This window comes from Myxine glutinosa, chromosome 1, assembly GCF_964187855.1.
Source record: "Myxine glutinosa chromosome 1, kmMyxGlut1.1, whole genome shotgun sequence".
Classification (NCBI taxonomy): Eukaryota; Metazoa; Chordata; class Myxini; order Myxiniformes; family Myxinidae; genus Myxine; species Myxine glutinosa.
Window position 1 is genome coordinate 267,840,608 of NC_136261.1, and position 16,905 is coordinate 267,857,512.

Sequence of the window (16,905 nt, forward strand, 5' to 3'; positions counted from 1 at the left end):
CTGAGCAAAGATCTACTGTAATCTATATACCCCACAAGGTTTGAGATGTGCTCATTTACCAAGCAGCTAGCAAGCGCTTGCCAAGCCAGCCGCTCCTTCAGGGTTTTGAATGGAGTGCTTGCTCTAATGCCCAAACCACTTGACGATCTCTCCACAATAAACTTGGTAAATGAACACACACCCAATATTCTTGAGACCCAACCAGAGATCGACTGTAATATATATACCCCACAGAGTAATGACCTTTCCTGCCGCTCTCGAAGTGAGCGGGTGTTTACGCCGAAATGACATCATATACATAATGAGTAATGACGTAGCATGACGGCCGGACACAAAACTTCCTCTACTTTAATATATATAAGATATATATTTAACCTCCAGCACATTTGCAGTCACAACAAAGGGATTAGTGTTACGATTAGATTTACTATAATAATAATAATAACGTTACCTTATTATTACGAAAATTCTATTATTTTTTAAAAACCGAGGTGAATTCCTTACTTCCGCTTTTACACTGCTTCAATCCATTAACTTTCCATTCACGACATTGGGATTAAAGTGTTATGGTTATATTTACTATAATATTATTATTACTACGAAAACGATACGACTGAAACGAAACCACTGTATTAAGAAACCTGGGTTTAATTTGTCCGAAGCAGACGGTGAGGCATAACTCCTGAGGCCTATATGTACCATATTGTTGGAAGAGACGTAACGCTGATGCTTTCGATATTTGATGGTCATTTTAACAATCGGTTTGTTTGTGTTTCACACTGAATGAAAAACATAGGAGGTAGAGCATGGCAATTGTGGTATATGACAGGTGCGACAATATGTTCGGCATGAACTGCATATAAATCAAAATGGCGGTGCATGGAGAGTCAGCTGCAGCACCTCCGTAATCACATCAGACGTAATCACATCACCCTATCATGTGACCAGATTCTCAGCTCTGATTGGTATACGTTTGAGGGGACATACATACATACATACATACATACATACATACATACATACATACGGACGGACAAACACTGTTCTAGACGGCTCTGCCCAGACACCGTAAAAACATGCAATAAGCAAAGTAATTATAAAATTATATGAGGTAAATATCAGATAATGAACCGTGTAATGTTCCATACAGAGGGTTGGTGCTGCTGAAGCAGTTTCTATGGCCAGAGTTACAATCCTGAAAGGGTACAGGCGTAGCAAGGGGTTGAGGGCGGAAAGATGGGACGTAGGAGGGCGGCTGCCCGAGCGGAACTTTTGGGGGGTGGCAAATTTGTTTTGTTGAATCTATTTGGTGCTGCTGAAGCAGTTTCTATGACCAGAGTTACAATCCTGAAAGGGTACTAGCGTAGCAAGGGGTTGAGGGAAGAAAGGTGGGATGTAGGAGGGCGGCCGCCCGAGCGGAACTTTTGGGGGATGGCAAATTTGTTTTGTTGCATCTATCATCTATCGACACTTATGAGGATCATTTTCTCGTGGCGCATGGAAGCACAAACGAAGGGAGGGGTCGAACTGTGCAAATAGCCCTGCCCTCCATTTGCTGACCAATGGTTGCGGCCAACAATGTTCCAGAGAGAAGGTGTGGGCAAAAAGGAGTGCATGGCATGCCGGGAAACTAAACTTGAAGGCAATGCCAGGGTCCGTGAAGAACATACTTCGTTTTGGGACCATTGCGAGCGAAGGCATGGCGATGAGTTCCAAGTTGCAGGTTGGGCATTTTAGTGCGAGAATTTGAATTTCGTAAAGCGTGGACATGTTTGCAAGTTTGCCGGCTCACGACGCTCACTGCGCCTCAGCGAGCCTCGGCTGGTACGGTCGCGTCGACCGCAGTCGTATCTACCACCTCAGCCAGTTGGAGGAACGTGTGACCTTCCACAGTGGCGCCAGAACCCGCCAAAGTAGGTTACCGGTTCGACTTCTCCACTTCCGTGATCGCATTTATGACTCACGGCACTCGGTGCAAGTTCCAACTACGTAGTGCAGCACATGGAGACGGCATTGGGGGGAGAGCGGTGCACAATAATTAATTGATGAATTGATAAATTGTGTAAATAATATAAATAAATAACTAATAATTATATTGTAGACATTATTTTAATATAAAATAATAATAATTACATAGATTATTATTAAAACAATAATAATCGTAAAATAATTAATTTCTTAATCAATTGGCTAATAGCATACCTAAACCACCACACTTTCATCCAAATCTGTAACTTTTTGAAATTAATTAAGTAATTCATCAGAAAAAATTGAAAAATCAATTGAATCATTGATTAATCAATAAATCAAAAATATCCTTTATAGCCAAATCACTTGGTCATTGTCATATCCAAATATCAACTTCCTAGCTCAAAAGATGTGCTTGAGGTATTGCCAAAATGAGAAAGAAAATAAATAAGTACTTAATAATTCGATAATAATGAAGTAATTAATCAATTAATTGATTAATAAAAAAAATTAAATACCGTTTTTTGCCAAAGCACTTGCTCACCATTTTGCCCAAATTACAGATAGATATCGCCCGGACAAACAAACAAACGGAGTGAAAACTGAACACTCCCTTTCGGTGCGCGTCATCGCCGGGCCCTCTTCAGCACCCAGTGATGACGTCATGCAGCACCTAGATATAGAATATGAAAGGAGCAGTGTACAAAAACACATGTACCTGGTTACTTATAAATGTACTGTATTAAATTTGATTTTTAATAAAGTTATTTCAATGGGCTTTGTGTTTAATTCAGCGTTGTTTAATTCACACTGATTGGCCATATCTGGATTCGGACTTTAACCAAAATCAAATCTGCTTGTTCTTTTCGCATAACTAACCCACCAAGTTTTGTCATAATCCGTAATCAACTTTTTGAGATATTTTGATATATACAGTCACGTGAAAAAGTTAGTACACCCTACGTAAAGTTTTGACTTTTTCAACATATTTCCACATACAATTATTTGATCTTCATTTCAACAATATTGACAGATAAAGGTGATATAATATAACAAATATCATGAAACATTTACAATTTGTAGTCCATTGTATAATTTAAATAAACATTAATGCAAATTTCGCATGTGGAAAAAGTAAGTACACCCTTGGCTCTAATAGGTGGTATTGCCCCCTTTGGCAGAAACAACCTCAAGTAGGCGTTTCTTTATAACTGTCTACCAGTCTCTGACATCAACTGGGAGAAACTTTAGCCCACTCCTCCATGCAGAATTCTTTCAGCTGTGCGATGTTTGAGGGGTTTCTTGCATGCACAGCTCGTTTCAAATCCCCCCACAACATCTCGATGGGATTTAGATCCGGGCTTTGACTTGGCCATTCCAGAACCCTCCATTTCTTTCTTTTCAGCCATTCCTTGGTGGATTTACTGGTATGTTTAGGGTCATTGTCATGTTGCAAGGACCACCGTCAGTTGAGCTTCAACTTTCCGACAGATGGCCTCACATTATCCTCAAGCACCCTCTGGTACAATTAAGAATTCAGAGTGGATTCTATGATGGTGAGCTGCCCAGGCCATGATGCAGCAAAGCTGCCACCAAACCATAATATTTCCACCACCATGCTTTACAGTTGGTATCAGGTTCTTGTGGTCAAATGCTGTCTTTGGTTTTCGCCAAACATGTCTTCTGGTACTGTGGCCAAATAGCTCTACCTTTGACTCATCTGTCCAGAGCACATTGTTCCAGAAGTGCTGGTCTTTCCCAAGGTGTTCATTGGCAAACTTTAGTCTTGCCCTGATGTTCTTTCTGGACAGCAAAGGTTTCCTCCTGGCACACTTCCCATGTAGATCAAATTTGTGCAGCCTCTTTCTAATGGTAGACTCATGCACTTTGACATCAACAGTGGCAAGAGCTACCTGTAGGTCCCGTAATGACATTCTGGGGTTCTTAGAGACTTCTTTCAGCATCTTGCGGTCTGCTCTCGGGCTGAACTTGCTGGGGCGGCCTGGCCTGAACAAGTTGGCAGTTGTTTGGAATCTTCTCCACTTGTAGATGATCTTCCGGACAGTCGAATGATTCATTTCAAATTGTTTGGAGATCTTTTTAAATCCCTTCCCAGACTCGTAGGCATCTATAACCTTCTTTCCAAAGGCCTCAGAGAGCTCTTTTGATCTAGGCATGGTGACTCCGCACACTTCAACAACAAAGAGCAAACCAAACTAAATGTCTGAGGTTTAAATAAGACAGGTTCCTCCAAGATTCCAAACAACTGCCAACTTGTTCAGGCCAGGCCACCCCAGCAAGTTCAGCCCGAGAGCAAACTGCAAGATGCTGAAAGAAGTCTCGAAGATCCCCAGAATGTCATCACGGGACCTGCAGGTAGCTCTTGCCACTGTTGATGTCAAAGTGCACGAGTCCACCATTAGAAAGAGGCTGCACAAATTTGATCGACATGGGAGGTGTGCCAGGAGGAAACCTTTGCTGTCCAGAAAGAACATCAGGGCAAGACTAAAGTGTGCCAATGAACACCCCGGCAAAGACCAGCACTTCTGGAACAATGTGCTCTGGACAGATGAGTCAAAGGTATAGCTATTTGGCCACAGTACCAGAAGACATGTTTGGCGAAAACCAAAGACAGCATTTGACCACAAGAACCTGATACCAGCTGTAATGCATGGTGGTGGAATATTATGGTTTGGGGCAGCTTTGCTGCATCAGGGCCTGGGCAGCTCACCATCATAGAAACCACTATGAATTCTTCATTGTATCAGAGGGTGCTTGAGGATAATGTGAGGCCATCTGTCAGAAAGTTGAAGCTCAACCGAAGGTGGACCTTGCAACATGACAATAACCCTAAACATACCAGTAAATCCACCAAGGAATGGCTGAAAGGAAAGAAAAGGAGGGTTCTGGAATGGCCCAGTCAAAGCCCGGATCTAAATCCCATCGAGATGTTGTGGGGGGATTTGAAATGAGCTGTGCATGTAAAAAACCCCTCAAACATCACACAGCTGAAAGAATTCTGCATGGAGGAGTGGGCAAAAATTTCTCCCAGTCGATGTCAGAGACTGGTAGACAGTTATAAGAAATGCCTGCTTGAGGTTGTTTCTGCCAAAGGGGGCAATACCACTGTGGAAGTGTAAATTTATGAAGCAAGTAATTTCTATGAGCCGCAAACCTGCTTTCCTAGTCTGCAAGTTTTTTTGTGGTTTCCATGCAAAATTTGGGATTGGCAAGTTATCTCCGGCACTGACAAAATCCGTTCTGCATTCCATGTCATTCCATGCAAAATTTGGGATTCCCTACAGTTGGCAAGTTATCTCCGGACATTTATGACTAAGGGTAATATTACATATGGGATGTTCTTTTGAAATAATGTAATGTTGGATTTAGTATGTCTCATTGAAGTTCCATAAGTTTCATAAGTAAGATATTGTTTTTTTCTTAGTATGGCTGACAGCTGACATTGCAATATCTGAGTAAATTAGTATTCAGAACTGTCCATTGTTGGTGAAAGCTAATTACTATTGGTGCTTGCTTGCCAAGGGGCTTGGTAAACAAAAGTTCGTTATGACAAAAGCCTCTCAGTACGAGATCTGGAAAACAACCATTGTTTTAATAAATTATATGTAAATATTTGTAAGGTGTGTCCCCTCCCACTTTTGCCTATGTGACTTCTGGGGGATGCTAGTTCCAAAGTCCATCCTCAACTTAATGTTACAACTAGGTTTTGAGAAAAATTGTGTATAGAACTACAAAAAATTGCGTGCAGTATTGAGTTCTAAAACAAAACTAAACTGAATAACGGTTCGGAAATAATAAAGTATAAAATCCATGTAGGCTAGCTCTCTCTGGCTCTCTGCTTCTCTGCTTCTCAGTAAAGATCTTTTTATGGGATTGCAGTATGATTTTGACTTTTGAGGGAAAAGATGAGTTTGCAGATTGAGAAAGGATGGGATTGCCATAGCTATTGAGTGACTGTTTTAATTAAATAAGGACTTTTCTTATTTAATTGCATGCCTGTTTTGAAGTTTTAACATGACTTATTAAAACTCATGTCACTAGTGTGTTAATTTGCAATGTTGTATAATAACCCTTGCATCAAACAATAAATGAATTACAGATAAAATCACAGAATGGTAAATCATTTGGTATAGTTTTAATAATAAAGGCACTGTAATTATTTAATTATTACTAAGGATAATATTGTTTTAAAAATGTGCTTTGAAATAAAGTAAGTGGTCTTTGTTCTTGTGGTGTCGAAAATGAGTAAAAGATATATCCACTACGCTGAGAATGACCTTCAAATGTTCTTGAAGTCTTCATACAGGATTAGAGAGAAATTCGCTCCGAGATGTCTGGCAGGAGACAATGGAAAAGCAGAAAATCGCATTAATGAATTTGAAATGCAAACCTTCTCTCAGCGGGGAGCACCCTCACCTCAATATTTCACTTGACCAATCACATTGTATCCCCCGATCCTTGCTCCCTCCCACCCAAACTTTGCCCAACCAATCCTATTGCTCTCCTCCCTTCTCTTCGCTCCTCCCCCCTCCACTTGGTCCTCCCACTTGAAAATGTATAAAAATCAGAACGGATGACCAAATAGCCAGGATACATCACTAGGCTGGTCGATTCTGTATGTTCATACTGTATGTTAACTGTATTCTATGCATGCTACTGTATCCTTATGATTCTGTATGGTTACACTGCATGTTGACTGTATACTGTGCATGGTACTGTATCTCTATGATGTTTCCTTTGATGTACATCTCTACTGTACCAGGATTTCACTTGGGACCTTCTGTGAATCTTGCAATGTGCTTTTGTGAATTGTAGCGTGCTCTCCTTGGTTTGATAATTGTTATTGTTTTCTTGCTGTGTATTTCTTTGTAGACAGAAAGTGTTATCCTCCTCAGGAATTAAAATTTGTGACTCTCTTCTGACAAGTTTATGGACATTGAATTTTTGGTTCATCTATTACATACTACTGTTGGAAAATATCCCTAACAAGATGGCGACCGTGACTTCTTGCTAACTCTAGGACGACCTGGGAAAACAAAGACTTGAGCACAAAGCTGTACTCTCCTCTTCCTCTTGGTCGCTTAGTAACGCATCTAACGAACTGATTACAGATTTTGATTCCCGAGTATTATGGTCACAGGGTGCTGCATTGTGTTAACTATTTGTATCAACTGTCTGTCTGTTCTTGCATAAATTTGCAGTGTGGTGTGTTATTTGGTTTGTCAGGTTATTTGGTTGGTGGGTATACCAGACGGTTGATCGTGTGAAATACCCCAGGAGTGTTTTGTCAATGTGGTGTGTTGCCACTAGATTTGACAAGTTAAACACGGATGTCCGCATTTTTTTTGTAGCGGTGGTTCTGAACAGTCACTCACTCTTCTGCAGAAAAAGTGGTGATAATGTTGCATGTGTTTGGTCAAAATTAGATTTTGACAGGTTAAACACGGGTGTCCGCATCGTAGCGGTGGTTCCAACTGTGTTCACTCACTTAAGTAGTGGTGAACAGTTGTTCGTTGTTGTGTGCATGCCTTGAAGTATCAAGAGTGCCCTGTATTTTGGCATGAGCTCAGGTGATTGTGTGCATGCCTTGAAGTATCAAGAGTGAGTTTTGGTGTGTGGCAGAGTGTGCTTTGCAATGGTGTGTCAGAGATATGGGTGAAAATATTGTTTGCAGGTGTGCATGACATTTAGTCAAGTAGACAGGTGCACCTGTTAAAATTAGGCTGATTGTACCTCGGGTGTGAATGTAAAATGCTTTGTTGGTGTTTTCCAGACAGGCTGACAACCAACATTCACTTGAATGGTGGTTGAAGCTGACCTTCATATGAATGAATGTATTTATGACAAAAGGATGCACAATGAATGATATCACTTACAGAAATGGGCGAGTATTTTTGATCTGGCAGACATTCTGAGTGACGATTCAGAGAAGTTCTAATTCATGATCAAGGTTAAAGATGCAAGCCCTTCTATGTGATTGATGCAAGCCTTTTTGCAAGCCTTTGATGCAAGCCTTTTGTTCAACATAGATATCTAGGATTATTGCATGACAAATGATGGAAATTTAATGAACAGGCTAAAACATTGCGGACATAATTTGTGAAATGGGAGAGATACGATGTTGTTCTTGTAAATTCCTGCATGTTTTTCTGTGCCTTGAAGGAACAGGTGGACTCAACAATGCAGGTCCAGGCTCAGGAAAACAGATTTGGTTGGTATATATATATTTTTTGGTACATATGCAGGTCCAGGCTTAGGAAAACAGATTTGGTTGGTACATATATTTTTTTATTGAAAGGTGAAAAGTATATATAATGAATTTGGAATGCTGTCAAAATGATGGGATAAACTGATTGGATCTGCTTGGTGTTAATTTAAGGGCTGTTCCGATTATCTTTGTTGAGCACCAAAATCTGTCTACCAAATTTTGTTCATGTCCATCACTCAGCTTTTGAGACATGCTTCACGTTTAATGAAAGACAATAATTAAGCGCTTTGTGGAAAGGCAATGGCAAACCACCCAATGTCGTCACCTTTGTATGGCAGACTACGACCTCCTACCTATGAACAAGTAGGGAGTCAAGGAGAGGTACCTGGTGGTCAAGGTGCGCTTGGCATACATACACCTGTTGTGACATCTAGTGTACCTGTTCCACCTGTTGCGTCACCTAGCATATCTAAGGCAAATCGAGTACAGGTGGTGTCATCTTGGCCAGGTGAAGGAGCTGCTGCTGCAGGCTCCCCTAATGAGGTGCCATCTGCAACCATGCGAAGTGGGGACATAGGACAGATGAATGATTCAGGTACTACCCCAGCAGGTGCTACAAGTGTACAGCAGGTATACCACATTGACTCTGCCCCTCAGCAGGGGTCCCAAGCCTATCATTTGCGAAGTGGTGGGCCGGTTCCCCCAATGCCACCAGCCTCTCAAAGAGTGTCACCAAATAGGGGATTTCGGAACTACCATCCCAAATTACTAATTTCCCAATGAGACAAGTACCAGGGGTTCAAGGCAGGGCAAAGAGAGCTTGTGTACAGACCTTGGCCATTTCATGAGCTCAGAGAAATTAAAATGCCAAATTCCACTCTGCTGGCTCAATTGAAATCGGTAGCAGAATGGAAATCAACAGACAATGGAACAGCTAGCGATGAGTGTTTGTGAGTAACAACCACCCTCTGGTCGAGGCTCATAGAAAAAGTGATACTTATTGATGTGGCACGCTTACAATAGATATTAATGGCGAGAGTTGTGGTTGATTCGATTTTGCGAAATTAACATTCTTTGAACAAGTTAAATGGTAAAATAATGAAAAAATATATAATTATTTACTCTCTGAAACTGGGTATAGTATAGAACTCTGGGTATAGTTCTCAAGTCACTCTGGGTTGTGACTTGAAGAATGAATTGGAGTTGTGACAAGGTGTAGACAGATGGGAGGTTGCGATGTTGGTACTGTGGATTCTATGAGACAAAGTACAGACAAATTTTGTTTCACTTCTAAAAAATTTGTGGACAAAAGTGGGTGTAATGTAAGGATGTAAGGATGTAAGGATGTAAGGTAAAATTGAGTTAAGGAATTAATTGCTTTCAACAATGCAAAGGTGACATGATATGGGATTGTAATGGGTTTTTAATGGGATAAATATAAAAGATATTTGTTTTTGTCAAGAAAAAAGTGACAATTAGCTGAGGAGTCACCGAGGCCAAACTTTAACCTTTGACGGCAGAGAAATTGAGTTCTGACAGCAAAAGACTTCCAAATAATATTTATGGCTGGATTGTTTCAAGAGAAATGACATACTATTTATTTTAATATAAAATTGCTATGAGATGAAATTATATTTTCAGTGTTGGTGTGACAGTAATTACCGAGAAAAATATATCTGAAGACTTACGGACATAATTTAGGCAAAATATGGCAGAATAGTTGTTGATAGTTTAGGCACATCTCAGAATGCATGTTGATTTAAATTTCAAAGTCAAATTTTACACCTTCAAGTACTGATGAAATCTCCATTTTTTCACATGCAGTTTTGTTGAAAAACGGATGAAGATGAATAATTGATGATTATTGGAAAAATTTTGATGGGTCTAACTGTGGAAAGTGTTATTAAATCATAGGTAGAGGTTACAAGGAAACTAGGTGTTACTAGGAAACAAAAGTAGACAGACAAGCAAAATGAGTATAAAGACGTTGACCAAACAAGATGTTGCATATCTTTGTTGACGTTGTGACATTGTTTATTTCAATTATGGTAGGAATTAATAGAATTGCTATTAAATGAGAATTTTCAATTGGATGTTAAAGCAACGAAGAGTTTTATGGGATTATAAGGTCATATCGCGACATCATGGAAAAGCTAATGTTAATTGTGGGATGTCAGAGGTAATGGTGTAGTTTAATGTTCACACTGTTTGGGAAAATGATGCTCTATGCAACATGATCCTAAAAAGAACCCATCCCTACATCTAAGGATCAGGGAGGGAAGGAATGGAAAATTTGAGGTATTAAAGTTACGGAACTCAAAATATCTAGGTTTGGATGTAGTCATTAAAAAATTGAGTCATTCATCGGTTTGATGATAATCCTAATATTTTGATAAATATTTGATAATAATCCTAATAATTTTAATCCTCGGAATAGTATTGCTAATAGTTTGTCTGAAGGCTTTGATAAATATTTGTCTAAAGCAAACAGCGACTTCTAAGATGACAGAAGTGTGGGGTATTTGGCATCGCCAGGCTAGCTTATTGGTTTAGGAATGTTTAGAGGTCATTACAATGTGATAATTACTTGTGTGATCATTTATGAAATTTCATGAACAGATATGTGAAATGGATCTAATGTGAGTGTGTATGAGAAAATTTGTTGCAGGATTCCTGGAATGTTCAAGGTCGGACATGATCGTTGGAGAACTTACAGTAAATTTGGGAAAAAGAAGTGACTTTCCATAAAATTTTCACAAAAGATTTCATAGGAAGGAAGAGAATTAATTTGAATTGGAAATTCTGGGAAAATTAAAATTAAAAGACCCTGTATTGGACTAACACGTGTGTTTAGGGGGGCATCATGGGAATAGAACTGAAAGACAATTTTCGGAATAATTGATTTACCAGTTAATGGGAACGCTATGAAAGTCGCATGAAATTTAATGATAACATGACTCTCACATGGAAGTCAGAGGATGAAGCTGAAGGGAAAGGTGTACGCTGCATGTGTGAGGGTGTGTGAGTGTGCAACGAAGGCTGGAAAGGGTGGAAATGCGAATGGTTCAGTGGATGTGCGGAGTATCATTGAGAGAGAGAAAAACAAATGATGAATTGCGAAAGATGATGGGAATAGAGCCTGTGATGGATGCTGTGAAGAGGAACAGGTTGAGATGGTTTGGTCATGTGTTGAGGAAGGATGAAAGTGACTGGTTAAGAAGAGTGATGGAAATGAATGTAGATGGAAGTAGAGGATGGACGGGGACGACCGAGAAAGACTTGACTAAAGTTGGTGGAAGAAGAAATGTGGGCAAGGGGGTTAACAAGGAAAGATGCAGAAAATAGGGCAAAATGGAGAAGATTGTCATGTGGATCGCAAGGCTAACCCCTGCTCTAGCAGGGAAAATGGCCTTAAAATGCATGTTGTTGTTGTTGTTATCTGGCATATGAAAATATCTGCTATTAATCTTGGGGTAAAATTTTGGGGAGAATTGACCAAGGAAGGTAAAAAGGAGCTGGAAATGTTAATAATGATAGACCAGATGGGAAAACACTGAATAATATATTGTGGGACAAAAACGTTGGTCTAAATGTTAACATTGTGTGTAGTTCTGAAAATTAATAGGCGAATATTGATGAGCAGACTTTAAAAAATGACACCTACCCTGATATGGGAAAATAATAGTACAGAAAATTGGCAAAATTGATAAGGACTATGTATTATTATGATGTTGTGTAAGTACGAAAGGTTTGTAGTCACAGATTTCAAGGGAAATGGAAGTTATGTCATTGGGAAGTTTTCAAAATTTGTAAGGGATCTTGCATGGGTCAGCAAAGCATTTTTCAATTTAATGGAAGTTAGATTTTGTAAAATATACAGACATATGTGGGTACAGACATATATTCGGGGTAAATTGACAATTTTCTGATTGGATTAAGATATGAACATATATATGGTTTAATGTAACCACAGTATAAAATAATATACAGATTTGGGACATTTTGTAAACTTTTTGAATAATGAGAAAAGTCATAAAATTCATTTTATTTCGTGAATGTCAAGTTAATGGAAGTGTTTTATTTGATTAAATTTGTTCAATTTGTGTTCAAATGATCAATGTTTTTCACAAGTCATGATAAATTAATGGAATTAATGCTCCAATTAATGGAATGAAATGTGAATCTTGAACCAGATGGAAAACTGGCCTCACTGAAGGAAGAGTGGAATTATGTGATATTTATAGTATTTTTTAATGAATGGTGCTGATATTTTATAAGGTGGATGAAAAGGGAAGGAAACGGTGCCCTGGGGGCATGCACCTGTTACATATACATGCACCTGTTCCATAGCTACTATCTGTCCTTTGAATGAACTGTTACGGATGAGAAGTACAATGATATTGTAATCATTGTTGAAATGTCACAAATTTATTTTTCGGATTGTAGGTTATTTGAGGTCTAATGGGATTAATATGTATGTTAGGAACATTTTGAAAAGAAATATGGATATATGGCATGACTAAAAAACCAAGCAATTGAGAGTTCTTGGGTTAATGGGATATAAATAAATGCATCTTCAAGTTTATTGTTTATAAATTTTTTTTAGTTCTGGATGATACTTAAACGAGGAACAATGTTGACAATATACAAAGAATGTGACTTGTTATTTTTTGGGGGGGGGGGGGGGGGGGGGAAACATGTCGTTTAAAATAATTGGCTAAGTTTTAAAAATGAAGATGTTTTACAGAACTCTTACGATTATTTATATGAATAACGGACTATTCCATGTCGAGAGAAAATGGTTGATATTAATAAAAAGGAGAGGAGGAAAATACAGATCTTGGCAACAGATTTGTAAAATAATGTATGTGAGATAATGAAAATAATTTGAAAGAAAATTGTTAAGGATGGGAAAATTGAGGCCTATTGTATTATTACTGTTATTTTTTGTTTATTTGTTATAAAATAAAGAAAAAAGGGGGAGGTAATGATGATTTCAAGGAATTATGTGCTGAAAGTAATGTGAATCATATAAATATGTGTTTCAGACATTTTTGTTGGAAGATTGATACGGAGATCTGTGATAATTATAATAAGAATACATAAATGGTTAATTTTGGATTCTTGCTCTGATTCGATTTGCAAAAAAGATTTTGCTGATGCTTGGTTGAACACCTGTGAATTACACGAGACATTTGGGAAGTGAAATATGAAAGTAAGGTTGATGAAAGAAGACGAATTATTTAAAATTACAGTAAGATTGATTTCCTTCTCACCTTCTGGTGAGAGGACCACATGATTGTGCAAATATAATGAAATATAATCTTTCAAATATTCTAGGGAACTTGTGAACCCATGTAAATTGTTATAAGGTTGGACATAATCGGGATATTGATTATATTGTCAGTTATAATGTGTTAATTCTATGCTTTTAAAATGATTTCCTTGATCCAGTGTGTGGAAAACATGCTCTGGGGTGGTTAAATGTAAGAGGACGTAGAGCCGTCTCAATAGGAGATTGGGCTGGGTCGCTACTTATTCCCCAGTATGGGACAATTATATTAGGACAGGAGTTGATAAGATTGGCATCTAGCATAGAACGGCTTGCCAAAGAAACTGCTGAAGTTGAAGTGGAAGTGAATGCTGAAATGGTAGCAATGAGGGCCGTTGTTATGTAAAATAGAATGGCTTCAGACTTGTTGCTTGCTGAAAAAGGTGGAACTTGTGCCATCATTGGCTCAGAATGCTGTACCTATATTCCAGACAACTCTGAACATATTACTGATTTGATGAAAAAAAAAATCAAGAACGAAGGGGCAAAATTGCATAATTACTTTACTAAATGCTTCACTGCTAAATTCTTCGCAACTACATCTCCCAAACCTCCAAGTTGCAATGAGAGTTTCCGAGAGATGTGCATGATTGATCTGTATTGATTCCATTTGATGTTGCACTCTCATACTTCCCCTCACTATTTAGATGGTTCCTGACATGGAAACCGAAAGAACAATTGGACGCACTGCTATCACAAATACGGGATACTGCCAGACGATGGGCTAAGCAAATGTCCTACGTTGGAGACCTTTATTCACCTGTTAAAAAATCTGCCTGGGCTACAAGAAGGTATATCCGTGGAGAACTATTGGACAGGGATCCTCAGGTGAATTTGGAAAAATTTAACCTGAGAACCGAAGGGAAAAAAAGGGAACAGGAATTATTTGTGAAAGCAGGGTTACAATTCTGAATGATTGTTCCTCAAAACAGGGTCAACCTGTGACTGAGATGGCTAAATTGAACACTTCTATGTTGTGGTCCTGGATACAGGAGCAGAGGAGAATGCGGAAGTGTAAATTTATGAAGCAAGTAATTTATATGAGCCACAAACCTGCTTTCCTAGTCTGCAAGTTTTTTTGTGGTTTCCATGCAAAATTTGGGATCTCCTACAGTTGGCAAGTTATCTCCGGCACTGACAAAATCCGTTCTGCATTCCAAGTCATTCCATGTAAAAATTTGGGATCTCCTACAGTTGGCAAGTTATCTCCGGCACTGACAAAATCCGTTCTGCATTCCATGTCATTCCATGCAGAATTTGGGATCTCCTACAGTTGGTAAGTTATCTCCGGTACTGACAAAATCTGTTCTGCATTCCATATCATTCCATGCAGAATTTGGGATTCCCTACAGTTGGCAAGTTATCTCCGGCACTGACAAAATCCGTTCTGCATTCCATGTCATTCCATGCAGAATTTGGGATTCCCTACAGTTGGCAAGTTATCTCCGGTCATTTATGACGAAGGGTAATATTACATATGGGATGTTCTTTTGAAATAATGTAATGTTGGATTTAGTATGTCTCATTGAAGTTCCATAAGTTTCATAAGTAAGATATTGTTTTTTTCTTAGTATGGCTGACAGCTGACATCGCAATATCTGAGTAAATTAGTATTCAGAACTGTCCATTGTTTGTGAAAGCTAATTACTATTGGTGCTTACTTACCAAGGGGCTTGGTAAACAAATGTTCGTTATGACAAAAACTTCTCAGTAAGAGATCTGGAAAACTACCATTGTTTAAAAAAATTAGATGTAAATATTTGTAAGGTGTGTCCTCTCCCACTTTTGCCTACGTGACTTCTGGGGGATGGTAGTTCTGAAGTCCATCCTCAACTTAATGTTACAACTAGGTTTTGAGAAACATTGTGGATAGAACTACAAAAAATTGCGCGCAGTATTGAGTTTTAAAACAAAACTAAACTGAACAACGGTTCGGAAATAATAAAGTATAAAATCCATGTAGGCTAGCTCTCTCTGGCTCTCTGCTTCTCAGTAAAGATATTTTGTGGGATTGCAGTATGATTTAGACCAGTGTTTCCCTAACTTTATCCCCCCACGAACCCCCTGTGGATGTCAGAGGTGTCCACGAACCCCCAACTTTTCGAGACATGATCTGAGTTATTATTATACTATAATACGCATAACAGTGCTTCGTAAAAGATCAAGTTCATAGTGTAATATTGTAATGAAAAAAAAACAAGAGATGAACAAATATTTATTCGGAAACTTCAAGATCAGATCACGAATTGTATCACGCATCGATCACCCATCACACACGATGAGACGGATGCTCCTGTTTTTCCTCCACGAGGCGTTTGATCCTCGGAGCTGTCTTGGGGAGGGCCACCCTCATGTCGGGGCCGACATCAAGGGGTGCCCGCAGCTTTGTTTTCATGACGACCAACGCGGAGAACCCGGCTTCGCAGAGGTAGGTCGTGACGAAAGGCAGTGTCATTCGGAGCGCTTTCGCCGCTGGATTGGGGAAGGCCTTGTAGTTGCTTGCCCAAAACTCCGAGGGACTGGCGACGGTGGAGAACTGCATCTTCAGGCGGCCAGAGGCCTTCAGCTCGATCAGATCATCCTTGAGCTCGTTGTCGTCGTCGATGTCGTCAATTAGAATCGTGAAAGGATCCTGTATCCACGGATCGACCGACAGATTCGGAAAGTATCCATCAAAACTGTCAGACAGAGACTTCAGATGACCCTTGATGTCGACGACAAGCGTGGAGCAGAAATCATTCTGAGCGTCGTCATCCGCGAGGATTTGAGCGAGCTCCGGGAAGTTGACGAATGACCGCTTCTCCACGCGGTTGCTCCAAAGCCGCAGCTTTTCTCGAAGCGAGTTGATCCGTTCCGCTGCTTCGACGATCGTGAGGCTGCTCCCTTGAAGTGATATGTTGAGAGCGTTAAGGTGCCTGAAAATGTCGCTGATGTACACAAGCCTCGCGACGAAGACAGGGTCGCCGAAGTAGTCCGCCAAGGCGTTGCCTTTCTCACGCAGGAAAATTTCAATCCCCTGACGCAGCTGGAGGACGCGGTTCAGGATTTGGCCCCGGGATAGCCAACGCACCTCGGTGTAGTACAGAAGATGAGTGTATGCAGCACCGATATCTTCACAGAAGACCTGGAAGAGGCGGTGGTTGAGAGCCCGAGCGCGGATGAAGTTCACTGCTGTGACAACGATAGCCATTACATCACTGAGCTCTTTGGGAGCGTCTTGGTCGCAAGGGCGTGACGATGGAGCACACAGTGTGTCACGATGACGTCGGGGCACTTGTCTTTCACCAGCGCAATGAACCCGGATCGCTTTCCCATCATCGCCGGGGCCCCATCCGTACACAACGATCCGAGCTTCGTCCACTCGATGCCGTTTTCT